The 12,875-nt window shown below is 43.4% G+C and overlaps 1 protein-coding gene across 4 annotated transcripts in view; it reads left to right on the forward strand.

The window, feature by feature from the left end:
- The window catches only part of EBF1 (EBF transcription factor 1), a 357,532-nt gene that overhangs the window by 269,642 nt on the left and 75,015 nt on the right, over positions 1-12,875 (forward strand). The window lies entirely within an intron of this gene.

Consider the following 12,875-nt stretch of genomic DNA (forward strand, 5'->3'; position numbering starts at 1 on the left):
CAACTCCCGCATCGCATCCGCGCGGAATACTCGCCCGTGTGAAAGGGGCCTAACCCTGCGTTTTGGCAACTGCCTCTAGCAACGGTGTATGTTCATCATCTAACACCGGTGAGACATTTGGTGCCGCCGAGCACCTCTTGTTATCTAAGTGTGTTCTGGTCACCGAGTGCCACAACTATTTGTGGGGTCACCTTCCGTATTGCTTCTCTTTTTTTTGTTGTATCTTTGTTGTTATCTAATTATCTTGGGGCCAATTTTCTATGAATAGAATATTAAAAGTTAAGTTTTAAATTGATCACTTATCTCAATTTTCTGTATGACTCAAGTGGTCTAGATTTGTCATCTATATTGTTATATACACTATAAATATACATATATTACTTGACATCTACGACTGATGGGCCAACATTTCTCATAGAGAGGTCAAAATAATTTGCAGTGAAATACTGAGATCGTAGTCATAGCGCAATGCTCCTTGATGAGTACTATTTCATTATCTGTACTATTACTCCTGACAACCTTCCATTATGTCCCATAGTAATGTGGCAGAAAGGTCTTCGGACCTCCGGAGGCTCTAGGGCCCAGTGTGACTTTAAACACTACACATCAATGGGTTACCAATCTTCTAGCTGCTTTTCTCAAAAATTACAAAAGCATTTCATGGGTGTATATTTAATAAATGCATTGCTTAAATGGGATAAAACATTTTTATCATATTCTTCATATTACTTGAATATGCAATTACTTGAATATGCAATTATTCTTCCCAAACACTCACCTGCTTTGGTTGTCCCACTTCCTGTGGCACGTCTCCCTCCCCACTGCTTCAGGTCCCAGACTGGCCGAAAGTGTGACGTTTCGACTTCCCGCACGTCATTACTGCCGGCATTGACTTCTGTAGACACACCACATGACCACTGAGGCTAGTGATTGGCTGGAAGTGGTGATATGTGGGAGTCGTCACGTCACACTTCTGGCCATACTAGGACCAAAAGACTCAGAAATGTGCTGCAGGAACCCTGATTAGCCATCCCCAATGTTTTTCAGGGCGCAAAAAACCCAATCAATTTCCGAACAAAACTTGAGGAACATGTTGTCTAACAGTACAGTGTCTATGCTGGCCAAAACATGAAAGAGATTTTTCTGTAATGTAATGTCCCCTGGAAATAAAATTCCCTTTTTATTGATACAGCTAAGTACAGGATCATTTAATACCTCTGTTCAGAACTGTGAGGTTGACAGTGAGGTTAAAGATATCTCCTTGCTCCACGAATCCTGACTCCTTACTGCTTTCGCCACCATTCTTCATAGTGCTCGCCTTGTACTGATATAGCAAATGATGCTGCTCTCAAATGGCTAGCACCATTTTATGGGGGCATGGGCTAAGAATTGGTGAAAGTGGAGGTTCATGAATACAATCCTGTCCTCCAATAATCGTCCAGATTATCGGGAACGACCGTTTCTGAGAATAGTGATTCCAGATAGTCTTCCCGTGAAAATGTGCACCAAATTACCTGATGAACGAGTGAAAAGCTTGTTTATTGGGTGTCCTGTTGTTCATGGAGGCACCACCAATCATAGTTTCTGGGCAGCACATCTTATGGTCTAAACAGCGATCTGCTGCTCAGAAACATCCTCATAATGCAGCGGTCTCTCTCACTAAGCGAGCGGCCGACTGTCCGACAATCGGCTGCAGAATCGTCCCGTGTAAATCCACCTTAAAACTACCAGGTTGTATCTTGATAATCCAGCATTGGGATTATGTTTGTCAAATGCCAGATTAGTAAAAATGACATCAGGTTTCATATTCGATTTAAAGGGAGGGTCTACTTATTAAACCAGTTTATTTTATTGTAAAATTAAACAATATAAAAATTTAAAAAAACTTCTTCCGTTTTGAGTATACAGTTACCATGCAGACCTATGTTTCTCCATGTTAACAGTCTACAACCTGAGCTAGGTAGTCATACTGCCTTTCATCTGTTTCCTTATTGATACTGACATGCAATTAACGAGCGTAGAAGAGGGTGACTGCATGATAAGACTACACAGGGTTTTTGAAGTCTGCTACCATGGAGACACATAGATCTTTGTAGGTGCTGTAGACACAAAATAGGATATTTGTTGGTTCATTTAAAAAACAAAAATTGCCAAGGTAGACCTATTTCTTGGCTGAAAAAGATCTGTACATTTTATTTGTCCTTGTAAATTATAAGTATAGAAATAATTTAATACTCTGACCTATTTTTGATTGCTTCCCATATCATCCTCTGTGAAATTCTAGGTAGATTTGAATTTTTTCAAAGTCTAATCAAATCCAGTAACTACTCCAAATCACAGTGCTCATTTACACCAAGGGAAGCATTCGGATCTCATCCCTTTTCCCGTGACTAAAGATTTTAGTCTCATCCAGGGATAGTGCAGGACCCCTCTGAGCTGCCGGCTGCACTACATTATTATTCAATGATTGAATATGCTACAAGGGAAAGCAGGGAAACTCGTCACCCTGACAGCCTTCTAGGGAGAAGTGACTAAATTACTTTATGTACCATTAGTGCTAGCAGCTACGCTGAACTCTCTCCCAGTGTTTATGCAAATGAAAGCAAGCAGACTCAAGAGGTCCTGGCAGGCAGAGAGGAGACTGACAAGATGTTAAATGTTCCTCTTTTTAAATGGCCGGTTCAATTTATTTCGCTCTGCCTTCTGCTTGTGTGGATTTCTTTATCTATGCGTTCAATATTAATACATTTACATCAGAGAAATCTTTTCTCCTGGTGGCATCCAAAGTAATAAAATAACATTCAGGAGAACAGCAGAACATGGACGTATTTTGGCCTTTTGTGGTTCCTTCAAATTTTTTTTTCAACTTTTTGCTCAAAACGTTAATTGCTCTACTGTTACTCTGATCTCTTTATGTCATTAGGTCAATTTTCACCCTTAAATACAGTTTCTAGTACCATATCCTGCGTCCAGTAATGGTCATCTCAGTGATTGATCCATTCAACAATGTAGACATATACTTTACATCAACCTTCTAAGCTATTTCCTTCTTCTTTATCTGGATTGAAAACCCTTAGACTACCAGAATTTTTATATCAACCCACAATTGACTTCTATTGACCATCTTAAAAATATTTATTGGCCAGGGGCTCATTGAAAGCACAACATACCTGCTCAGGTGGGTCATATTAAAAAATGATCAAAGCATGTCCTTGTCCTACTCTTTGTCCTACTTTACCATCTGAGTCTCCTTGCAACTTTGATGAAAATATTGTATAACCAACAACTACAGACTCCAATTCCAGACGCATTTGAGATCCAGACATTTTTGGGGATACCCAAGCAAATACTGGTAACCCTGATCCTAAAAGGTTGAAACTAGTGACATGACCACACCCTTGGTGGTGATGTCACTTAACTTGAAATTCTCAATAAGTTGATAGGTAGAGAATGATCTAGTGCTTCAAGAGTGTACACCTCTGGACCTGTTTGTTTTAGGGGTAAGGATAAGGGCCTACTGGGTCATGATCCCGCTCGTCCTTTTCGATTGATCTCAGTATATACCCATAAATATTTGTTGACCCTTAAAACGACTTCTTCTATTAAGCACTGGTGCCTGGGGCACTTTAAAAAGCTGCTTTGACCCAAGCAGAATATTCTTGTTCCCTTAGAAGTGGCAGCCAGCTGTGATTTCTATTCTTTATAGATGGAGTTTTTAGCAGATGATATTCTTGCAGCTTGCTCAGTGACTGCATTGCAACATACCTATCTTTAAATAAGCCTAGAGGGCCTGAACGCCACTGGAAACATAGCATAATGGAAAAACAGAATGGTGAAAAAAAAAATTTGGACTTCAGCCTGGAGTCTCTTGGGGTCTGTGTATAAGTTGGAATCGTGTCCTGGATCCACCCAGAGACTAAAATGAGACCATTCCTACATCAGCCGCACGTGTTTATTTGTGTCTATGTCATATACTCCCTACGTGTAATTGTGCCCGGAAACATTTGCAAGATATATACATATTGTCCTCGTAAATCTATACCATATGTCCACTTTTCCAAAGCGATATTTTTATAGAGTGCAAGCTTTCCTGCAGAGAATGGTCCCATATACATGATACTGCTTTTTCATAGTGCTATCCCATATATTTTTGAGTATGTTGACCCCAAACCATTTAAAAATAGAAAATGTCAGTCTTTATCTCTTTTATTTCTCGCTTTCATCAATTTCTTTAATAGATTTATGAAGTTAAAATTTGATGTTATGTGGATGATATCAAGAAGCACCTGGACCCATAAGGAACAATGCTGGCACGGCCAAGTGATCTCCACATGCGGGCAACTGCTGCAGTTTGGCACGAGAGATGTGTTGGCGGATAACAGATGACTGCTCGCAGTCCCACTGAGGTCATCTGCCAACTGTTTCTGAGCATGCCTGGTGTCATTTAATTTGGGCGTCTTGCTCTTTGAAGGCCATAAATAATAATAAAAAAGAATGTAATGGTATCTTAAAGTCAGTTTTATGGTTAAAAAGAATAGCTCGTGCTGAAGTGAATTTAGATGCCTTTTGCACTGATTTATTCCCACATGTGGCATATTAATGTAAAGTGATAGGGGATAAGTACCCAGTGGTATTTATCATGCAAGAAAATTTGGCATATATCCTAAAATATAAATTGAGAACCAAGAGGTTGTGTAAAGTGGATCTGTCATCATGTCATACTGCCATGTGTTCCCAGTGACACGATGCATGGTGACACTTCAGTGTCAATGGCTAGTCAATAGCTGCAGTGGCCACGTGACCTAAGTCAAACAGGATGATGACGTAAGGAGACCCAAGATCTGCAGCTGCGGCGGGGAAGCTAAGGAGCCAGAACCCAGCGGTGGGGATCAGGTAAGTATGATTCCCTCTGAGGGTCTGAACATGCTGGGGGTCTGCCTAAAAGACTCCCGGGGATCACTGGCTGCAGCGGCCACCATGTTAAACTGGACATTGATGTGGGAAGACGTGAGATCTGCAGCAGTGGCGAGGGAGTGAAGGAGCCGGAACCCAGTGGTGGGGATCAGGTAAGTATGATTCCCTCTGAGGGTCTGAACATGCTGGGGGTCTGCCTAAAAGACTCCCGGGGATCACTGGCTGCAGCGGCCACCATGTTAAACTGGACATTGATGTGGGAAGACGTGAGATCTGCAGCAGTGGCGAGGGAGTGAAGGAGCCGGAACCCAGTGGTGGGGATCAGGTAAGTATGATTCCCTCTGAGGGTCTGAACATGCTGGGGGTCTGCCTAAAAGACTCCCGGGGATCACTGGCTGCAGCGGCCACCATGTTAAACTGGACATTGATCTGGGAAGACGTGAGATCTGCAGCAGTGGCGAGGGAGTGAAGGAGCCGGAACCCACTGGCAAGGATCAGGTAATTATCATTCACTCTGCAGGTCTGGGCACACTGGGGGTTTTCTCAAAAAGCCCCCGTGGGTCATTGGCTGCAGCGACCATGTGACCTGTGTCAGACCGGACACAGGGAGACACGAAATCTGCAGTTGTGGCGAAAGAGCCGGAAACGGTATGATTCCCTCTGCAAGTTTGGTCATGCTGGAGTGTCTACCCATAAGGTCCCTGGGAGTGAATAACCCCTTTAAGGTCAGTATGTAGTACGAGGACAAGTTTACTCTCCTACTAGCCCAAGTGGGTACAAAATATTGAGCCTTTTGCCTAATAACAGCTTGCAAAGAACATAGTGGACACACACGGGGAGATTTATCTAAACTGGTGTACAGGAAAACTGGCTTAGTTACCCCTAGCAACCAGATTCCACTTTTCAGTTTTCACAGCTCCTTTGGAAAATGAAAGGTGGAATCTGATTGGTTGCTATGGGCAACTGAGCCAGTTCTACTTTACACCAGTTTTGATAAATCTCCCCCATAGTTATGAGTCCGCTGTGTTTAGGAGGAGAGCGCTCCAGTTTTTCTCTGTCCCTCTGAACAGTTATTGATGGCTCTCATATATACCAATTGGGCTAATAGTGCAGCGAACTATATAGCGCTGATTTTGAATGGAGCAGCATAGTATGATGATGGATTGTCTTAAATGGGAATAAGCTACAATATTAGACACAGACTATGCGTGTTTGTTTGTGGTGAAAAAAAAGCTGATACTTTTATAAAATCACATAAAACCCCTTTAAAGAAGACCTGTCACCTCTCGTTTTAGGCCACTTTCACACTTGCTGCAGGCAGTGTTTTGGTGTCCGCCTCTAAAGCGGAAGGGAGACTGAACGGAGCCAAACTGATGTATTCTGAGCGGATCCTTTTCCATTCAGAATGCATTAGGGCAAAACTGATCCATTTTGGACCGCTTGTGAGAGCCCTGAACGGATCTCACAAACGGAAAGCCAGAACGCCAGAGTGAAAGTAGCCTTAGTAACTACTTGCATTTCCATGGTTATAACAATTCTCCATCTATTCGTATGACTCTGTTATATGCCATTTCTTTATTATTCCTGCTAGAAGTTATAAATGAATGGCCTGCAGTTTGCAATGAAGGTCCAGCTGGATGTTACCAATTGGGGGGGGTGTCCTGGAACAGTTTGTTACTATCCAATCTGTGCTGCCAGTGTCAGACTCCAACTGGTAACACCCATCTGGGCCTTCATTGCAGACTGCTGACCATTCATAACTTTTACTGGGAATAATAAAGGAATGGCACATCATAGAGTCATAAGAATAGATGCTACAGACTTGTTATTACACGGGGAATGCCAGTAGGTACTAAAACACACAGTCTGGAGAGGTGACACGTCTTTTACGTATATTCAGCACCCATCTATTTATTGCCATCATATGTAAGCAAGATGAATTGGGGTTTTGGCCTGGATGGTGATTTTATTAAAACAAATCAAAAGCTACAAGCATAATTAGACATACCGGTATTATATAGGGCATTTGCTATATTCTAATATATAATGCTATGGTGTTTGCATGTAATAGGATGTATACTGATCCTTAATATTATCGTGCAAATTAACATACTCTCATCATTTCCATAACCTTGAATTAATGAAAGAACTGCTGGTTTATAGTCTGGCTATATCATTACGGAGACCCCCTGCAGTTTGCTACAAGGGTACCAGATGGATTGGAGAGTGGGTTAATCCTATCACAAGGAATCTTATGTGGCCATCTGGATAATCCGCGGCTCAGAATCAATGCCTGTGAAAGACAAGACGGAGGCCAAGATTAACACACACAGCACTTTCCAGGAGGGCTGTTCATTTCCGAGCTAGGCCCTGTCAATTTTTGTAAGAGTCAATATCATGTGTCCATAGTTGTGTATTGAAGACAGTTCCCAATCTAATGTGGTGGTCAACCGTTTGGCCTTCTAGCTTCTCTGAAACAGTTAAAAGGCTTACATCATCTCTCAATCTTGGATTGATATACAGAATCATTTCAGAAACATGGAAATATGTCTGTTTCTTATAACCTGTCACACCAATCTATTGTCATATGTGAGATATTTGCCTGCCCACCAACAGTTTTGGCAGTTGTAAGTCCAGAATAATCGACCTCCAAATTGATGTTGTTTCGTTAGTTCCTATGGAACCAGTTGACGACACGTGACTGGGTAACTGAGTGTCAGCGATCAGATGGAATACAGTGATTCTATGTTAAAGGGATGCACTTGTCACAGTCAGACATGTTCATCCCCAATCCAGTACAAGCAATAAACTGTCAGTAAGGTAGAGAGTATCTTTCACAGTGTCTTTGTGGAATAATTGTAAGGATATAAGGGAGTCGCAGTCTCAGTCATCGGGCACCTGGAATCTGAACATATTGTCATTTTTTATTGTACTGAAAATAATAGAAGATGTATTACTACAAGGTGGTTGGTAGGCTTTTCTACACAGCCTAAAACCTGCAAGATAACGAGTAACTAAAGATCTTAAAAAAGAACTCCCGCAAAAAAATGTATTCTCTGACCTGCTAGAAAGGTACATCTGTAGTCAATGTAATCTTCTCATCAGTGACTGTATTTGTGAGTTATCCCCTCCCTTCTGATACTCATCTGTGTCTTGTGACCAACTCTCTGATCTCCAACTGACACAGGACAGGAAGTCAGTTACTTCTCTGTTCATTCCTATAAGACTGAGAGGGAGGCTCCCATAGGAATACACAGAGAAACTGGGTTCCTGTCCACACATAAGATGATGTGTTATTTAGAAAGTCTGATTGTTGGTCACATGACACAGCTGAGAAGCAGAAGGGAGTGGATAACTCACAAAGATTACATTCACTACAAATTACATCATTTACCTTTCTAGCATGTCAGAATTTTTTTTGTTTTTTCGGGAGTTCTTTAACCTCCTTCGCGGTAATCCCGAGTGTGGCTCGGGGTTACATTGCACTGCAGGCAGCGGTTACCCCGAGCCACACTCGTGGCTGTCCACATCCGCATTTCCCGAGCGCGGCTCGAATTTCCGCCCGCAGCCCTGGAAGATTGTACCACTCCGGGTACAAAATGAATGAAGACATCGTACTGCCAGGGAGGTTAACGTCGTCTGACGTTCTTGCAGCTCACACAGGAGTTGTCACTAAGCTTTCCCTGGTGACAACATAAAAACGTAGACAACAAAAAACAAGAGTTTGCCCTTTTTGTTTGTGAAGGTTTATTGCTTGTTTTGGTTTTTTATGTCCACTTTCATGCACTTTCCTTTGGCCCTAATGGCCTCATTTAGAAAATATGGGGCCGCCCTGTTTCCACAGTGGTCAAGGCAGGCCCAGAGCTTTGTCCAGGTTTGTTGAATTTGTCCATAGACAAAACATTGTGGTCTTCCAATGCTAGATATATTTAAAGGGCTATATGGTGCTGTTTTTTCTCAAGAGGGAGGGGGCCAAGGATTGGAGAGGTAAGAATGCAACCAATTTCTGTTGATAAAGATGGGATATTCAGATTGGCTCATAGATAATAAGCAAAATAATCTTTTTGTCATGCTCTGCCCCCTCTGGCCCTGCACTAGTTATAGCACAATGTGGGAACTTATCAAGCACTGCACTTCAGAATTCTGGCTTCAAAAATTCTCAGAATAGGACTTTTTGGGCTTATTTTTGCAAAACATTTGTGAGTTTTTGCATTTTTTACATCACTCACTCCGGTTTTGAAAAGTAGTTCACCTGTCAACCTGATTTAAGATCGAGCTATCAACTGCAAGTTTTTAAAAAGTTGCAAAAATGGTTCCATTCTTACTTATGTAAATTGGTGAAAGTGGAATCACATCTGAATATAAAAGTATTAGGCCTAAAGGGGTTATTCAACCCCTATAATGCCCAAAATTCCCTGCCACTGCATAGAGGTAATACTTACCCCACTCCCCGACACCCGCGTCGCTCCCGATGCCTGCACAGCTGCCGCTGCATCTCCCCATAGTGCAGATTAAAACAAAGGGGACTGGGGGAGGGGTTTATTGGGACGCAGCCAATAGCAGATCCCGATGGGGGCGAGCCTCCCTAACCTCCGTATTGGCTGCCCCCCCACCGCCGGATGTTTTCATCCGCTTGACAGGGAAATGCAGTGGCAGCCGTGAAGGCATCAGGAGAAACGTGGGTGTAAGTATTACCTATATGCAGTGCTCGGGCATTTTGGGGGACATTACAGGGGTTGGATAAACCCTTTAAAGATGCAACACTTTTATCAAAAATCATGCAACATTTGATACATTTGGCATAAATTCCAGCAGGATTAGGATACGATTGCCCCTACCTGTAAAATATTATGTAATAGTTTTTTATGCAATTTCCTAATATGATCTTTAAATGAGCTTCGCAACTTTTTGGTAGAAAGACTTATTTAATGAATGAGGAAAGAAAATGTTAGCAATGAATCGCTGCCTTCACTGCCGGTAGTGTTCAGGCAATCATGCAGCAAACAAGATAGAAAAAGGAAACAGACAGGATCCTTCATTCTAAATTTAGCCTTCAGCCGTTTAAACAGTTTTAAATCTTCCGCTCAGGGTACGATGCGTCTCCGGCTACTAATCAGATGCCACGGTGCCCTGAGCTCCAGACGTTGCTGCCCTGTGTTACCATGAACAGGTGTGTGCAGGGCTGGCTCTTTATGGTTTTTTAAATACTTTTTTTGCTTTATTATTGAAGCCTGATACGTGTGAAAAATATCTTCCTGCTGTGTATTTTGCATAACAATGTGCAGATTAATGCAGAGTGTCCAACCTATAATCTTACTTTGTTGATCCAGCGGAAGGCAAAAGCTGCTACGAGGTAGCTGCCAATTGCCTCATGTTAAAGGAAAAACTGCTTCCCGACTCCAAATTTGTCGATCAGGATAAGGAGCCTGCACATGACCATATCCGTTTTGCGATCTGCAAATTCCGGATGCTGTCCGTGTGCATCCCACAATTTTTGCGGGACCTACTGTAAAAAAGCCTATTCGGACAAGAATAGGACAGGTTATATAATTTACAGCTCGGCCGCATGGATGCAGCCAAGACACTTTTTTTGCACGTAGAAATAAATGGGTCCATGTGTGATCCACAAAAAATGCAGATAGGACACAGACCCCAAATACGGCCTAATTCCCTGGACCCATCTCCAGAATTCTTGAATCTATAGCTTTATTATCATATTCAAGAAAAATATCCAGGTCCCTCTTGAACTGTTTTAGTGAGTTCACCATCACAACAGAATCCAATAATCCAGAAATTCAGATTGTTTCTGTGTCTTCTCTTGCACGGATTATTATGCAGTTCTGTGTATTAGGAGAATTTTTGTCTGATCAGATGTAGGATTTCTGGACTTTTACTATATAAAGTAAAATTGGGCAGCAGAACTAGGGTTACATCTCTGGCAGACCTTTTTCTCTTATAAATGTGTGGGGTTGGCAGTAGTGATGGACATACGTTCGCGGCGAGCCCCATTCACTTTAACGGCAGGCGAACCTGAAAAACCTTTAGGTCATATTTGCAGCCACCAAATACTTACCAGAAGTGCACAAATAGTTCCACAACATGGACAGTGACATATCAGAGGGGAATCAATGGCAAAAATTCCCACCAAAAATATGTATTTTAATCAGGGGCCATTTTTATGCGTCTTAAAGGGGAACTCTCAAAAATGTGGCCTGCTGTAGCCTAGAAAATTTTTATTTTAGGCCACGGAAGTACAGGCCCCAAAAATTAGGCATTCACCTGACAGAAAAGAACTTGTGATTATGTGGCTGGAGGTACATTAGGTGGTCACTGGATAAAATTTTTACTGTAGGCCACTGGAGTACAGGCCCCAAACATTAGGCATTCACCTGACAGAAAAGAACTTGTAATTATGTGGCTGGAGGTACATTAGGCGGTCACTCGATAGAAATTTCACTGTAGGCCAGTACAGGCCCCAAAACTTAGGCATTCACCTGACAGAAAAGGCCATTTATGCCGCTGTATATACATAAGACAAGGACCATTCTTTGTTCTGGGTGGTGGCGGATATGTGTAGGCTGGCATGAGGAAATTCAATTACACGTGGTCATCACAGGTGTTGAATTCCTCCAAGATCCATGCCTCATTCATTTTTAGAAATGTGAGGTAGACCACACTGTTGTCGGCTAGGCGAGTTTGCTTATCGGTCACGATCCCCCCCTGCTGCGCTGAATGTCCTTTCAGACAGGACACTCGACGAGGGGCAAGCCAAGAGTTCCGTGGCAAATTGTGCCAGCCCTGGCCACAGGTCAAGCCTTCACACCCAGCAGTCCAGGGGTTCCTCGCTTCTCAGAGTGTCCACATCGGACATTAACCCGATGTAGTGGACACCTGTCGGTCTAAGCATTCCCTGAGGCTGGATCCGGAGGGCGGCTGTCGATGGGTTGGCTGCAAGAATGATCTCATATCCAAAGTGACCAACACATCTTCAAACCGCCCTCTTCTTGCAGGCGTGGTGGGATTGGTACCCGCACCTGTTTCGCTATGGGTGGAAATTCCTCTGCCAGCGCCCGCAACAGCAGAATGCAGCATCTCTCGCAGCAAGGCCTGGAAATGCATTCTGCCATCCCTCTGTGTTACTGGTAACATGTCCGCCATTTTGTATTTGTACCGGGGGCCTAAGTACGTTGCCACCCAGTACTGGTCCTTGACCTTTATGCTTTTTATATGGGGGTTCCTCTTCAAACACTGGAGCATGAAGGCCCCATTTGCACTAAATTGGAAGCGATGGAGTGCCCTGGCTCCTGCTCATCGCCCAGGAGAATGTCATCCTCGGTCTCCTCCCCCCAGCCACGGACAACACCAGGGATCCCCGAAATGTTTAAAGTCCCCCTCAAAGCCTGCTCTTCTTGCTCCTCCTCCCTACAGCCATCATCCTCCTCTGACTCCTCTTCAGACTCCTGCTGACTTGTCTCAGATGAAGTAGTCCCCCCAGGGAATTTATTCAGCATTGCGACTTCCTCATCCTCCAGCTCATGCTCAGGCTCGATCAATGATACGACGCAATGCAAGCTCCAGAAAGAAGGCGTAAGGTACGATGTCACTGATGGAGCCCTGGCTGCGACTGAGCAGTTTGGTGATCTCATCACATGGCCGCAGAAGTCTGCAATCATCGCGCATGAGCAGCCACTGGCACGATGAAAAGAAACCAAGCTCCCCAGAACCTGTCCAGCTGCAGAGTTCATACAGGTAGTCGTTAATGGCACGTTTCTGCTGGAGCAGCCTATAAAGCATATACAAGGTGGAGTTCCAGCGCGTCAGGCTGTCACAAACCAGACGTCTGATGGGCAGGTGGTGTTGCCGCTGAACGTCAGCAAGGCGAGCCATGGCCGTGTAAGATCTTCTAAAATGGCCATGGCCTGCTGCAAAAGCTCCTGGACCCCGGGGTATTTGGCAACGAA

Source organism: Bufo bufo, chromosome 1, assembly GCF_905171765.1.
Source record: "Bufo bufo chromosome 1, aBufBuf1.1, whole genome shotgun sequence".
In the NCBI taxonomy this organism is placed as follows: Eukaryota; Metazoa; Chordata; class Amphibia; order Anura; family Bufonidae; genus Bufo; species Bufo bufo.